Consider the following 13,943-nt stretch of genomic DNA (forward strand, 5'->3'; position numbering starts at 1 on the left):
CGTTCTTGCTAGAAACCTATAGCTGCCACGTAAAAACTTGCAACAACAATTAGAGGACGTCTAACTTGTTTTTGCAGCAAGTGTTTTGTGATGTGATATGGCAAAAGGATGTGATGAATGATATATGTGATGTATGAGATGATCATGTTCTTGTAATAGGAATCACGACTTGCATGTCGATGAGTATGACAACCGGCAGGAGCCATAGTAGTTGTCTTTATTTATTTATGACCTGCGTGTCAACATAAACGTCATGTAATTACTTTACTTTATTGCTAAAGCATTAGCCATAGTAGTAGAAGTAATAGATGACGAGACAACTTCAAGAAGACACGATGATGGAGATCATGGTGTCATGCCAGTGACAACGATGATCATGGAGCCCCGAAGATGGAGATCAAAAGGAGCAAATGATATTGGCCATATCATGTCACTATTTAATTGCATGTGATGTTTATCATGTTTTACATCTTATTTGCTTAGAACGACGGTAGCTTAAATAAGATGATCCCTCGCAATAATTTCAAGAAAGTGTTCCCCCTAACTGTGCACCGTTGCGAAGGTTCGTTGTTTCGAAGCACCACGTGATGATCGGGTGTGATAGATTCTAACGTTCGAATACAACGGGTGTAAGCCAGATTTACACACGCAATACACTTAGGTTGACTTGACGAGCCTAGCATGTACAGACATGGCCTCGGAACACGGAAGACCGAAAGGTCGAGCATGAGTCGTATAGAATATACAATCAACATGAAGATGTTCACCGATGTTGGCTAGTCCGTCTCACATGATGATCGGACACGGCCTAGTTAACTCGGATCATGTTTCACTTAGATGACTGGAGGGATGTCTATCTAAGTGGGAGTTCATTGAGTAATTTGATTAGATGAACTTAATTATCATGAACTTAGTCTAAAATCTTTACAATATGTCTTGTAGATCAAATGGCCCACGTTGTCCTCAACTTCAACGCGTTCCTAGAGAAAACCAAGCTGAAAGACGATGGCAGCAACTATACGGACTGGGTCCGGAACCTGAGGATCATCCTCATAGCTGCCAAGAAAGATTATGTCCTAGAAGCACCGCTAGGTGACGCACCTGTCCCGCAAAACCAAGACGTTATGAACGCTTGGCAGTCACGTGCTGATGATTACTCCCTCATTCAGTGCGGCATGCTTTACAGCTTAGAATCGGGGCTCCAAAAGCGTTTTGAGAGACACGGAGCATATGAGATGTTCGAAGAGCTGAATATGGTTTTTCAAGCTCATGCCCGGGTCGAGAGATATGAAGTCTCCGACAAGTTCTTCAGCTGTAAGATGGAGGAAAATAGTTCTGTCAGTGAGCACATACTCAAAATGTCTGGGTTGCATAACCGCTTGACTCAGCTGGGAGTTAATCTCCCGGATGACGCAGTCATTGACAGAATCCTTCAGTCGCTTCCACCGAGCTACAAGAGCTTTGTGATGAACTTCAATATGCAGGGGATGGAAAAGACCATTCCTGAGGTATATTCAATGCTGAAATCAGCAGAGGTAGAAGTCAAAAAGGAACATCAAGTGTTGATGGTGAATAAAACCACTAAGTTCAAGAAAGGCAAGGGTAAGAAGAACTTCAAGAAGGACGGCAAGGGAGTTGCCGCGCCCGGTAAGCAAGCTGCCGGGAAGAAGCCAAAGAATGGACCCAGGCCCGAGACTGAGTGTTTTTATTGCAAGGGAAGTGGTCACTGGAAGCGGAACTGTCCCAAATACTTAGCGGACAAGAAGGCCGGCAACACTAAAGGTATATGTGATATACATGTAATTGATGTGTACCTTACCAGTACTCGTAGTACCTCCTGGGTATTTGATACCGGTGCGGTTGCTCACATTTGTAACTCAAAGCAGGAGCTGCGGAATAAACGAAGACTGGCGAAGGACGAGGTGACGATGAGCGTCGGGAATGATTCCAAGGTCGATGTGATCGCCGTCGGCACGCTGCCTCTACATTTACCTACGGGGTTAGTTTTAAACCTCAATAATTGTTATTTAGTGCCAGCTTTGAGCATGAACATTGTATCAGGATCTCGTTTAATTCGAGATGGCTACTCATTTAAATCCGAGAATAATGGTTGTTCTATTTATATGAGAGATATGTTTTATGGTCATGCTCCGATGGTGAATGGTTTATTCTTAATGAATCTCGAGCGTAATGCTACACATATTCATAGTGTGAATACCAAAAGATGTAAGGTTGATAATGATAGTCCCACATACTTGTGGCACTGCCGCCTTGGTCACATAGGTGTCAAACGCATGAAGAAGCTCCATGCAGATGGACTTTTAGAGTCTCTTGATTACGAATCATTTGACACATGCGAACCATGCCTCATGGGTAAAATGACCAAGACTCCGTTCTCAGGAACAATGGAGCGAGCAACCAACTTATCGGAAATCATACATACTGATGTGTGCGGTCCAATGAGTGTTGAGGCTCGCGGTGGCTATCGTTATGTTCTCACCCTCACTGATGACTTGAGTAGATATGGGTATGTCTACTTAATGAAACACAAGTCTGAGACCTTTGAAAAGTTCAAGGAATTTCAGAGTGAGGTTGAGAATCAACGTGACAGAAAAATCAAGTTCTTGCGATCAGATCGTGGGGGGGGAATACTTGAGTCACGAATTTGGCACACACTTAAGAAAATGTGGAATAATTTCACAACTCACGCCGCCTGGAACACCTCAGCGTAATGGTGTGTCCGAACATCGTAATCGCACTCTATTGGATACAGTGCGATCTATGATGTCTCTTACCGATTTACCGTTGTCATTTTGGGGCTATGCTTTAGAGACTGCCGCATTCACTTTAAATAGGGCCCCTTGAAATCCGTTGAGACGACACCGTATGAATTATGGTTTGGGAAGAAACCTAAGCTGTCGTTTCTAAAAGTTTGGGGATGCGATGCTTATGTCAAGAAACTTCAACCTGAAAAGCTCGAACCCAAGTCGGAAAAATGCGTCTTCATAGGATACCCTAAAGAAACTGTTGGGTATACCTTCTACCTCAGATCCGAAGGCAAGATCTTTGTTGCCAAGGATGGGTCCTTTCTAGAGAAAGAGTTTCTCTCGAAAGAAATAAGTGGGAGGAAAGTAGAACTTGATGAAGTATTACCTCTAGAACCGGTAAGTGGCGCAGCTCAAGAAAATGTTCCTGAGGTGCCTGCACCGACTAGAGAGGAAGTTAATGATGATGATCATGAAACTTCAGATCAAGTTACTACTGAACTTCGTAGGTCCACGAGTACACATTCCGCACCAGAGTGGTACGGCAACCTTGTCTTGGAAATCATGTTGTTAGACAACGGTGAACCTTCGAACTATGAAGAAGCGATGGCAGGCCCGGATTCTGACAAATGGCTGGAAGCCATGAAATCTGAGATAGGATCCATGTACGAAAATGAAGTATGGACTTTGACTGACTTGCCCGATGATCGGCGATCCATAGAAAATAAATGGATCTTTAAGAAGAAGACAGACGCAGAAGGTAGTGTGACCATCTATAAATCTCGGCTTGTCGCTAAGGGTTATCGACAAGTTCAAGGGGTTGACTACGATGAGACTTTCTCACCCGTAGTGAAGCTGAAGTCCGTCCGAATCATGTTAGCAATTGCCGCATTCTATGATTATGAGATATGGCAAATGGACGTCAAAACGGCATTCCTTAATGGTTTCCTTAAGGAAGAATTGTATATGATGCAGCCGGAAGGTTTTGTCGATCCTAAGAATGCTGACAAGGTGTGCAAGCTCCAACGCTCGATTTATGGGCTGGTGCAAGCATCTCGGAGTTGGAACATTCATTTTGATGAGATGATCAAAGCGTTTGGGTTTATGCAGACTTATGGAGAAGCTTGCATTTACAAGAAAGTGAGTGGGAGCTCTGTAGCATTTCTCATATTGTATGTGGATGACATACTGTTGATGGGAAATGATATAGAATTCTTGGAAAGCATAAAGGCCTACTTGAACAAGTGTTTTTCAATGAAGCACCTTGGAGAAGCTGCTTATATATTAGGCATCAAGATCTATAGAGATAGATCGAGACGCCTCATTGGTCTTTCACAGAGTACGTACCTTGACAAAATATTGAAGAAGTTCAAAATGGATCAGTCAAAGAAGGGGTTCTTGCCTGTATTGCAAGGTACGAGATTGAGCACGGCTCAATGCCCGACCACGGCAGAAGATAGAGAAAAGATGAGTGTCATCCCCTATGCCTCGGCCATAGGGTCTATCATGTATGCTATGCTGTGTACCAGACCTGATGTAAACCTTGCCATAAGTTTGGTAGGGAGGTACCAAAGTAATCCCGGCATGGAACACTGGACAGCGGTCAAGAATATCCTGAAGTACCTGAAAAGGACTAAGGAAATGTTTCTCGTTTATGGAGGTGACGAAGAGCTCGTCGTAAAGGGTTACGTCGATGCTAGCTTCGACACAGATCTGGATGACTCTAAGTCACAAACCGGATACGTGTATATTTTGAATGGTGGGGCAGTAAGCTGGTGCAGTTGCAAGCAAAGCGTTGTGGCGGGGTCTACATGTGAAGCGGAGTACATGGCAGCCTCGGAGGCAGCACAAGAAGCAGTCTGGGTGAAGGAGTTCATTACTGACCTAGGAGTCATACCCAATGCATCGGGCCCGATGACTCTCTTCTGTGACAACACTGGAGCTATTGCTCTTGCCAAGGAGCCCAGGTTTCACATGAAGACCAGGCATATCAAGCGTCGCTTCAACTCCATTCGTGAAAGTGTTCAGAATGGAGACATAGAGATTTGTAAAGTACATACGGACCTGAATGTGGCAGATCCGTTGACTAAACCTCTCCCTAGAGCAAAACATGATCAACACCAGAACTGCATGGGTGTTCGATTCATCACAATGTAACTAGAATATTGACTCTAGTGCAAGTGTGAGACTGTTGGAAATATGCCCTAGAGGCAATAATAAAATGGTTATTATTATATTTCTTTGTTCATGATAATTGTCTATTGTTCATGCTATAATTGTGTAATCCGGAAATCGTAATACATGTGTGAATACATAGACCACAACACGTCCCTAGTGAGCCTCTAGTTGACTAGCTCGTTGATCAAAAGATAGTCATGGTTTCCTAACTATGGACATTAGATGTCATTGATAACGGGATCACATCATTAGGAGAATGATGTGATGGACAAGACCCAATCCTAAGCATAGCTCAAAGATCGTGTAGTTTGTTTGCTGTAGCTTTTCTGAATGTCAAGTATCATTTCCTTAGACCATGAGATTGTGCAACTCCCGGACACCGTAGGAGTGCCTTGGGTGTGCCAAACGTCACAACGTAACTGGGTGACTATAAAGGTACATTACAGGTATCTCCGAAAGTGTCTGTTGGGTTGGCACGAATCGAGACTGGGATTTGTCACTCTGTATGACGGAGAGGTATCTCTGGGCCCACTCGGTAATGCATCATCATAATGAGCTCAATGTGATCAAGTGGTTGATCACGGGATCATGCATTACGGTACGAGTAAAGTGACTTGCCGGTAACGAGACTGAATAAGGTATTGGGATACCGACGATCGAGTCTCGGGCAAGTAACGTACCGATTGACAAAAGGAATTGTATATGGATTGATTGAATCCTCGACATCGTGGTTCATCCAATGAGATCATCGTGGAGCATGTGGGAGCCAACATGGATATCTAGATCCCGCTGTTGGTTATTGACCGGAGAGTCGTCTCGGTCATGTCTGCATGTCTCCCGAACCCGTAGGGTCTACACACTTAAGGTTCGGTGACGCTAGGGTTGTTAGGAAGACTTGTATGTGATTATCGAATGTTGTTCGGAGTCCCGGATGAGATCCTAGACGTCACGGGGAGTTCCGGAATGGTCCAGAGGTGAAGATTTATATGTAGGAAGTTGTCATACGGTCACCGGAAAGGTTCGGGGGCATATCGGTATTGTACCGGGGCCACCGGAGGGGTTCCGGGGGTCCACCGGGAGGGGCCACCTCTCTCGGAGGGCCTAATGGGCTGTAGAGGAAAGGGGAACCATCCCTACATGGGCTGGCTGCATCCCCCCCTTGGGCCCATGCGCCTAGGGTTGGGGGGGAAACCCTAAAGGGGGTGCCCCCCTTGCTTGGGGGGCAAGCCCCCTCCCCTTGGCCGCCGCCCCCCTCTAGATCTCATCTAGAGGGGGCCGGCCCCCTTCCTCCTTCCCCTATAAATAGAGGGGCAAGGGGAGGGCTGCACACAACATCCAAGGCGCAGCCCCTCCCCTCCCCAACACCTCTCCTCCTCTGTAAGAGCTTGGCGAAGCCCTGCCGGAGTACTGCAGCTTCACCACCACCACGCCGTCATGATGCTGTTAGAGCCCTCTTCCTCAACCTCTCCCTCCTCCTTGCTGGATCAAGGCGCGGGAGACGTCCTCGCTTCGTACGTGTGTTGAACGCGGAGGTGCCGTTCGTTCGGCGCTAGGATCTTCAGTGATTTGGATCACGACGAGTACGACTCCATCAACCCCGTTCTCTTGAACGCTTTCGCTCGTGATCTACAAGGGTATGTAGATGCACTCCTCTCTCCCTCGTTGCTAGATGACTCCATAGATTGATCTTGGTGATGCGTAGAAAATTTTAAAATTCTGCTACGTTCCCCAACAACATGGATCCATATGGGTGGTCTGCAGAAGAAGAGGTGGATGTTGATCTAAAGAGGATAGAACCCTCAAGCAAGGAAGAAGAAGAAGAAGAAGAAACTCCCTTACCAGAGCCAGGAGATATGCATGTGGAGTTCAAGAAGAGGTGGATATTTGTCACCAACTAACTCCTCAAGGAGAAGTTGGATCTTAAGAAGGAAGTCGGTGAGCTTAAGGAGGAGATTCACACTCTAAGGGGAATTATATATCCAAGAGAATCACCACTACAGCTACATCACCACCATCACCAAAGAAAGACACTTGACTACATGGGTATGGGCACCACCCTTGGCTTGTGCCAAGCTTGGGGGAGGTGCCTCTGTATCGTATGACCATCACTTTTATCATCCTTATCTATCTTAGTTCAATCTTTAGTTATTATGTGATTTAGAAGAATAAAAGTTTAGTATGATCTAGTTTCAAGTGCTTGTTCCTTGATCTATCTATATATGTAATCGAGTTCGAAAGTTATATAATAAAGAGTAGCTTGAGTTTGCTTCTTTATTTTTATGTTTCAATCTTAGCAATGATATAATGAAAATATCATATGCTAATCCCATGGAAAGTAATGACTTTACATCAAGAAAAGTATATTTGATAAAATTTGTTGGAAGTTAACAAACATAGTATTGGTCAATGGTGCAATTCATGAAAGGTTAGCAAAGGAAGAGAGGATTCACATATAAATATACTATCTTGGACATCTTTTATGATTGTGATCCCACATTAAAACACTATGTCAACTAGTTGACGTTGGATAAGGAAGATAACATAATGAGTTATGTTTGCTTATATTCACATAGAAGTCATATTGTCATGGATCCTCCAACATGTGGTGCTTGCTCAATATCTTTTGCTAGCCAAAAATCCGCACCAAGTTTCATGCCATGATAGTCCACTATATCTACCTATGGATTGAATAAGATCCTTCAAGTAAGTTGTCAACAGTGCATAAAGCAATAAAAATTGCTCCTAAATATGTTTGATCTTTTATTGTAAGGGAAAATAAGCTTTGTACGATCTTGTGATGGTAAAAAATAAAAGCAACAAACTGCATAATAAATGTTGCTATCACAAGGGGCAATATAAAGTGACGCTCCTTTACATTAAGAGCTTGCACATCCAAAAATGAAAGCGCATGACAACCTCAGCTTCCCTCTGTGAAGGGCCTACCTTTTACTTTTTTGTATTTACTTTTTAAGCAAGAGTCAATAGTGTTTTTCTCTATTTCTTTTTCATTTTTTTCTTTTTGCAAAGCATCATGTGGTGAGGAAAGATCTAGGCACATAATATCCAGTTGGAAATGAGTAATCATGAGTTACTATTGTTGACGTTGCCCTTGAGGTAAATGAGTTGGGAGGCGAAACTATAAGCCCCTATCTTTATATGTGTCTCATTGAAACTTCCGCTCCATATATATATGCCCTGAGTGCTAGCAATCATAGAACACTAAATGATAGTTGAGTATGTGGACTTGCTAAAAAAAGCTCTTACATGAGATTCTTCCCGAGAATATGATGGATTGTGATTGTTTCATTGACTAAGAACAAAGTTTGTTAGTTTTCAAGAAAGTTTATGCTTTATACTTCAACATTGTGATGAATTGTTACTTGATGATGAGAAGTTTTATGATGATATATTGCTGCTTTGTTAATGATCATGATGCTACTATGTCTGTATTTTGTCTTTATCGACACCTCTGTCTCTAAACATGTGGTCATGATTATCGATTTCGGCTTTCGCTTGAGGACAAGCGAGATCTAAGCTTGGGGGAGTTGATACATCCATTTTGCATCATGTTTTCCTAATGATATTTATAATGTTTTTTATCACAATAACACTATGTGATGCAATTCTAATGCCTTTCCTCTCTTAATTTGCAAGATTTACATGAAGAGGGAGATTGCGGGCAGCTGGAATTCTAGACCTGGAAAAGCTACATCAGAGATACCTATTCCGCAGAGCTCCAAATGGCTTGAAATTTCATGGAATATATACAAAAATACTGGAGGGAAGAAGCACCAGAGGGGCCCCACCAGTTGGCCACAAGGCAGCAGAGCATGGCCACCCCATGGGTGCACCCTAATGCCTTGTGGGGCCCACAACTTGCCTCTGACCCCCATCTTCTGCTATATGAGGGGTTTTGACCTAGAAAAAAATAGGGAGAGAACTTTTGGGACGAAGCGCCGCCGTCTCGAGGCGGAACCTGGGCAGGAACACTTTTGCTCTCCGGCGGGGCAATTCCGTCGGGGATACTTCCCTCCGGGAGGGGGAAATTGAAGCCATTGACATCACCAACGATCCTCTCATCATGGGAGGACCAATCTTCATAAACATCTTCACTAGCACCATCTCATCTAAAACCCTAGTTCATTTCTTGTATTCAATCTTTGTCTCAAAAACTCAGATTGGTACATGTGGGTTGCTAGTAGTGTTGATTACATCTTTTAGTTGATGCTAGTTGGCTTATTTGGTGGAAGATTATATGTCCAGATCCTTAATGATATTCAATACCCCTCTGATCTTGAACATGAATATGATTTGTGAGTAGTTACTTTTGTTCTTGAGGACATGGGAGAGGTCTTGTTATAAGTAATCATGTGAATTTGGCATTCATACGATATTTTGATGATATGTATATTGTTGCTTCCTTTAGTGGTGTCATGTGAACGTCGAATACATGACACTTCATCATATTTGGGCCTAAGGGAAGGCACTGTGGATTAATAAGTAGATGATGGGTTGCTAGAGTGACAGAAGCTCAAACCCTAGTTTAGGCGTTATTCCATACGGGGCTGATTTGGGTCCATATATTTCATGTTATGGTTAGATTTTTCTTAATTCTTTCGTAGTTTCGGATTCTTGTGAGAGGGGGTAATCATAACTGGGAGGCTTGTTCAAGTAAGAACAACACCCAAGCACCGGTCCACCCACATATCAAATTATCAAAGTAGCGAACGCGGATCAAATAAACATGATGAAAATAATTAGATGAATCCTCATGTGTCCTCGAGAACGCTTTGCTTATTTTAAGAGACTATTGCAGCATGTCCTTTGCTATAAAAGGATTGGGCTAACTTGCCGCACCTTTGCTACTATTGTTACTTGCTACTTTTTACGAATTAACTTGCTATCAAACTATCTGTTACCGGTAATTTCAGTGCTTATCGAGAATACCTTGCTAAAAATTGCTTGCCATTTTCTTTTCTCCTTGTTCGGTTTGAAACTCTTACTTATCAAAAGGACTACGATTGATTTCCTATACTTGTTGGTCATTAGGGAGCGCCACCCTGACTTGTGGGCCCCTCGTAGCTCTGCTTGTCCTAACTCTTGGACTATAAATTCTCATATATTCAGAAACCCTCGAAGCGAGACCGAAACAGTTCTTCTGCCGCCGCAAGCCTCTATTCCGAAGCGATCCCTTCTAGAGCCCTATTCTGGCACTCTGCCGGAGGAGGGAATCATTGGGGAGGCTGTCTTCATCAACCTTGCTGCCTCCATGTTGATGTGTGAGTAGTTCCTTCAGGATCTACTCGTCTAACAATGTCCTTCTATCTCTCTTTTGATTTTCAATACAATGATCTTCTCTAAGATCAATCCGATGTAATATTTTGCGGTGTGTTTGCTCGGATCCAATGAATTTGGGTTTATGATCAGATTATTCATTCAATTTATACGAGTCTCTTGAGATTTATTTGATGCGTAATTTTATAGCTTTGTATTTCTCTCCGATCTATTCATCTACTTTGACCAAGCTAGATATATTTATCTTCAACGGGAGAGGTGCATTGTGGTAGGTTCAATCTTGAGAAGATCTTGCCCTATGACAGGAGGGGCAAAGGCACGTATTGTATTGTTGCTAGTAAGGATAAAACAACGGGGTTTCGTCATATTGCTTGATCTTATTTTGTCTACGTTATGTCATCTTTCTTTAAGCATTACTCTGTTTGTCATGAACTTAATACTTTGAGATGCATGTTGGAGAGCGGTCTTGGGGTGGAGTAATAGTAGTAGATGCAGTTGGATTAACGGTTTACTTGTCACAGACGTAATGCCTATGTAATGATTGTGCTATGGATGATTATCATAACTATGCTCGATTCTGTCAATTGCCCAATAGTAATTTATTTACCCGTCGTTCCTATGCTTTCGAGAGAGATGCCACTAGTAAACCTATGGCCACCAGGGTCCCTTCTCCATCAATACTAAGAATCCTGCAATTACTTTGTTCGCTTACTTTTATTTACTTTTACTTTGTATTGTTTTGCCTATCAATATCAGTTTTAATCTTGCAATTGGCAATAATAAGGGGAGTGACGACCCCCTTGCCTTTGTTGGGTGCAAGCAATTGTCGTGTCTGTGTGTAGGTACTGGTCACGTTGCTGGTGTGGTGCCTCCTACTGGTTCAATAAACCTTGTTTCTAACTAAGGGAAATACTATCTGCTACTATACTGTTTCATCCTTCCTCTTTGGGGAAATCCAACAACTCCGTCGTGGTCGGACAGGGGAATAGCCAAACCGCCGCTCCATAGGAGCGTCGGGAAGCGCCGCCCTCAAGCCCGTCGACCTCGCCGCAAGCGTCGCCGCCGAGATGGAACCGGATCCGAGGTATACTTATTCTTATCCCTGAAGCCATCACCATCAAACAATGCTGGACGAAGAGCACTCACTTAACCGGCTAACCCTACTACCCTATACACCGGACAAGATCCCTACGTTCCCCTCTCCTCCCGTCACCGCCGGAGCACCCAGGGGAGGAGAAGGGAGCCCCAGGATCACCGGGAAACAGATGTAAGTTCGTCTAAACCTATTAACATATGATCTACTTTCGAAGATCTCGACGCAAGAAATGCAATAGTGCAAAAGTTCCGAGGTGAAATTTAATCAATAGTTGAATGTAAAATTTGATAGGATATTCTTCGTTGATGCAACATATAGTGCAAATGGCACATACTAGTTCTTTGATGATAATATAAAGTTCCAAGTCCCACACACATCAAATTATGCCCTTTGCTTATTCATGTGAAGTACTGTACGTACTTGTCAACCGTGCATGCATGCAGACATGCACGGCCAGTACACAACAGTCGCCATATGCATGCAAGAAGCGTTTTACTTCTTGCACACGACACCCTTGCCGTCCATGCCACTGGCACAGGTGACAGCAGAGAGCTCAGATAGCACCGCGGCACCGTCGTTTCCACGGCTGACTCCATAGCGCGCCACGCTACAGTCGGCGGCGAACAGGCTGGAGGTGGTGAAGGTGGCATCTCCTCCCATGGTGGGCATGGAGGCCCTCACGTCGAAATGGTTGACGTAGTCGGAGCGGTACGTCTGTCCGACCACACCGTGGACGTCGTCGGTGAGCGCGTCGAACTTGAACGCCAGCTCGAGGTGCGCGAGGCAGTCGTTCGGCGGTGACGCCGTAGCGGTGCACCCTCGAATCCTCCTCGGTGATGGGCACGGCGTTGGCCCTGACGCTGAACTTTCCGTGGAGGGCGACGAGCACGCCGTTGGCCGCCTTGGTGCGGGTCACGGACAGCTCGGGGACGCGGCTGGAGGTCCACTTGGCGCCTTCGACCAGGTCGGAGGGGAGTACACGGGCTCGCCGTCCAGGATGATCTCTAGGTGCTCGACCGCGTCGTCCCAGGTGCCGGTCTTCCTGGCGCCGAGGTAGAGGCGGTGGCCGTCGAAGAGCACGGCGATGGCCTGGATCCAGGTGAAGTCCCGGGACATGCCGCTGTGGCCGCTCTTGCCGATGAAGTGTGCGTTGATGTGAAGGTCACGGTCGGAGACGACGCAGAAGTCGGCGTCCCTGCGTCCGTGGAAGTAGAAGGCGTTGCCGTCACCGCCTATGAACCGCGGGTCGCCGCACGCCCCCGGGGTGTTGCACACTGCACGAACGCATGAACCACAACCATTATTAGCCAACAAAATCAAGCGTTACTGTTTATAGTTGTACCTGCAGAGTTAAGACATGGTGGAAGTGCTCACCGCAGACGGGTTTGCATGATTTGCAGTCGGCGTAGCAGGACTGGGGGCAGTTGGCGGGGCAGTCCATCCTCTGGTTGGAGCAGTAGGGGTTTACCCTGGGACTCTCACTGCACTTGACGCTTATCGGATTCGGCTTCGGCTTCGGGCCATTGGCATTGGGTGGCCGTGGCTTGGATTGCGCGGTGGCGGCCCCCGCGGCGGCGAGAAGGACGACAGCCGCTAAAGCCAGCACGACTCCCAGACGCCTCGCCATTGCGAACGCCCTCACGCTGTCACTAGTTACTATCACGGTGCTTTTGTTGCTGATCGATTATTGATTGATGGAAGTTGAATGGGTACGTTTGTATGCATGGCTCCTTGGCAATTTATAATTATAGGGCGATCGATCGATCGAGTTGACACCAATCTATCTTACTTGGTAAATGTCGCTTGTCTGCGCCGCTCGCTTGAAGCGGAAAAGACTTCACTTTGCGTGCATAGGTACATACGTAGCTCCTGTCTTATATACATGCAATGTAGGTATATAAGTACAGTACACTCTGTGTACTAGCGTAGCAGGTTTTCAGGGCAAGATTGCCAGGATGCATCTTAATCTTCAAGGAAAGAGGCCAACGCATGTGCTTAGCAGCCTGCTAAAGGAAGCGATCCGCAGCGTTTCGCCGTCCTTGATTACAATACATATCTCGTACCCTTTTACTCTCTCGTCATATTCATTTTGTTGCATCATTCTGGGATCAAGTCAAATTTTGAGAATCTGGAAAAGCTGCCGTTGATCAAGACGGGAGCTCTTGTTTATGCACCGAGCGATGACTATTACTAAACAGTATAACTTAGCGAGCTACAACTTTCCACAGCGATTTGACGTTTTGAACCATCCGATCAACTCGTTTAACGCTGCAGATCGTTCTGTTGCACAGCGCACCTTTTCACCGGTCGCCCCGCTCATCCAGGCTTGCCCAACGTTATCGGGCCGCTGCTCCGGAGATCGACTTGGGCGGCTTCTCGTTCGTCAATCAGCTGAGTATTTTGTTTTTTGCATCCAGCGCCACAAGCCCACGAGCATCACCTCCACTTCCCCATCGGCCCAGGTCGTCCCCCCTTCCCATTCTGTCGCTCTATAATGTCAGCCCTGAAACCACCGGCGGCGCCATAATGAGGAGGGTCAAGGCCGATGGTATTCCTTCAGTAACAGTCCACCGTAAAGTGCAGGCCTACATTTTGATTCCCCTCTCTCT

General features: G+C 45.3%; 1 pseudogene; it reads right to left on the bottom strand.

Annotated features, from left to right (window-relative positions):
• Positions 1 to 11,704: 11,704 nt before the first annotated feature.
• On the bottom strand, positions 11,705 to 13,056 carry LOC125533943 (annotated as a pseudogene).
• Between the last annotated feature and the right edge of the window lie 887 nt (positions 13,057 to 13,943).

The sequence above is a fragment of the Triticum urartu genome, chromosome 2 (assembly GCF_003073215.2).
Source record: "Triticum urartu cultivar G1812 chromosome 2, Tu2.1, whole genome shotgun sequence".
Lineage (NCBI taxonomy): Eukaryota > Viridiplantae > Streptophyta > Magnoliopsida > Poales > Poaceae > Triticum > Triticum urartu.